General features: G+C 45.0%; 1 pseudogene; it reads right to left on the bottom strand.

Moving 5' to 3' along the window:
* On the bottom strand, nucleotides 1-1,738 carry LOC149140088 (non-specific phospholipase C2-like; annotated as a pseudogene).
* Nucleotides 1,739-2,618: the final 880 nt, after the last annotated feature.

Here is a 2,618-nt window from a genome sequence, read left to right as displayed (position 1 = left end):
TTTTATTCCCAAAGGACTGAGTTACATTCATCTGTTTTATATGCCATAGAATCAGAATCTGTATAATATGTAATTATATGTGTAGCACTAGGGGTGGGTGGTCTTGGAGGTTGATCCTCCACGGGTGGCTCTGGTGGTGAGAGAAGGTCTCATCTTTACAATCTCATGGTCATCAGCTCCAAGCATTTTAGCCAATCGGCTTGCCTCAAAGAAACGCCTCACAGAATCCTCGATGTATTTGTTACCCTCTCTCACATTCATTTTCTTCCCGATCTCCTCTGGATAACTCCTGAGAGTATAATCTCCATTCAATTGAGCCGCCAGCTGCAGTAGTTCCTCCTGAAACTTGCTTAACTTCGCTTCCTCGTTCGCTCCGCTCTGCCTTATCTTTGGAGGGTCTGACAGTGTCTCTGGAAGGCCATAAAACTAGATCGTAACTGCTAAGTTTGGGTAGAATCCTAATTCGATCAACAATTAGTTATGGAGAGAAGAAGATTTGTTAGGTCCTAGAGTACCTAGGCAGTCTGTTCTTGGGCTGCTGCGGTTCTGTACGACAACTTCGAAAGTTCCAGCCTCGGCGTCTCTCTTGTTCAGGAAATCAGACTGTAGATTGAATAACTTCTTGATTGTTGCAGCAATGGATGAATGCTCAAACTGAGATGATGGATATGGTCCGTTAGCCCCATGTACCACTACAACAACAATTTATTTAATATAATACTCAATGTTATGGAAAATAATCGAATTATGGATGAAGGGAAGAAGATAGCGCCAAGAGAGTCGAAACCTGTTCCTTTGTCAATCCATGGCGAAATCATGATAGTGGGGACTTGAACCCCTAACCTGTCGAATTTGAAAAAGAAGGGGTCGGGGCCGATAATGTCGTTGGGGCTAGGCACGTCCTTCACAGGCGTGGGAACGTGATCGAAGAATCCACCGTGCTCGTCATAAGTTATAAGGAACAACGTCTCATTCCACTGAGGGCTGGATCTGAGCGTCTCGTACACCTCCTTCATGAATTTCTGGCCCTCGGCTACATCGTGCGAAGGATGGTCATCGTTGGTGGGGAAGAGCTTGGAATCCATGTAGCGCTGCTCCACAACCACATAATTGGGCAACTTCCCATTCCTGGCATGGGCCTTGAATTGAGCCGAGTAGGAGTGGAAATCGCCAATATACTTGAGTTTTCTGAGATTTCTGTAGAACAGAGTGGCCGGGATGTTCTGGTAATAAATCCCGAACGACAAACCTGACTCGACTATTGATTCAAAGATGGTTTTCTGTGGGTATCCGTTGGCCAACAGCTTGGGGATATTGCTGGTGGCTCCATGGGAAGTCGCAGAATGAACGTAGAGTCTGTTGGGTTGAGTCAAGGCTGGTACCGAAGCAAACCACCGATCGAATACTGCGAACTCACTTACGAGAGTGTTATATACGGGAACAACCTCGGGTCTGAAGCCATTCATGACAGTCTGAGACATGTTGGGACCCCCCAAGGAAGTCGCCTGCTAGGCGAATCTGTTCATGGGTGCAGGATCCACGGAGGTGTTCTCGGAGCCAAAAATCTGGTCTCGTATGGCCTGAAATGAGTGCCCCGGATCTGGATCCACATACTCTGCCTCGTCTTTGAAGAAAAGACTCGCAGAATTGGGATCAGTGGTGGATATGGGATTCGACTCCTGGCCGGTAACCCCATCGATTTGTGGATTCAGCGGCTTCATCCACGGCCAAATTCAAAATAATGTGGGCAGGCATCGATTTATGGATTCAGCCCCTTCATCCACGACCAAATTCAAAGTAATGTGGGTGGGAAAATTTCAAAACGTGTTGGGAAAATCCAAATCCTGGTAGTGGTTTAAATTAATCCAGTTCACATGTATCATGTGCATGGGGATGATGCATCTCGCATTGGCATAAGTCATGGATGGATGATTTACAAAGACATGAACCTAATCCATGGAAAGTATTTGCTGGAGAAATTATGTCCACGAATTGACAGTCAAAACTGATGTCAGTGTCCTTCTCCAAAAGCGCATTTAAGGTGCATTAATAAACCTATAGGGGTGGAAAAAGGCGTTGCCCTCCAAAGGTGGCGTGATAGAGCAGGATGATCTGACATCGAAAGGAAGGCTAACAATGAACGCCATGCCATCGCTGTCATTGTCTAGCTTGTGTTGGCCGTCACCATCACACACCAGAATGCATAAGACGCCAAAAAACATGGAGGCGTGATAATGTGGTTTAGAACGCGGAAGTGACAGATTATAATATCGCAACCTTTCCAATCTACATGATTTTTAAACATATTATATCCATCACCTCAAGTTTGTGGATAAGGTCACTTTGAAGATATGAAATAGATTGGTTATAATATCAAAGGTCACACCGAGGCCCATCCCGGATAAGCTAACTTGGGGCCTCTCCTATACAACAGCTTTTGGGCATAAAGGTTTGGGACATAAAAGTTTTTGCTGAACTGGTAGATTGGGTGTTAGTTGTTGGACATATGCAAATGGTACATGTACATCATTAATATATTCCTTAGAGCATCAAGCAAACATCTTACACTTACTGGAGCATTTGCAGTGTTATAGGAGAGACTTAGACTAGCACCTCTA

The sequence above is a fragment of the Pinus tabuliformis genome, chromosome X, assembly GCF_031772625.1.
Source record: "Pinus tabuliformis cultivar Carrire ecotype Pingquan chromosome X, CPIR1, whole genome shotgun sequence".
Lineage (NCBI taxonomy): Eukaryota > Viridiplantae > Streptophyta > Pinopsida > Pinales > Pinaceae > Pinus > Pinus tabuliformis.
The sequence above is the reverse complement of the archived record's forward strand: the minus strand, read 5'-3'. Positions and strand labels throughout refer to the sequence as shown.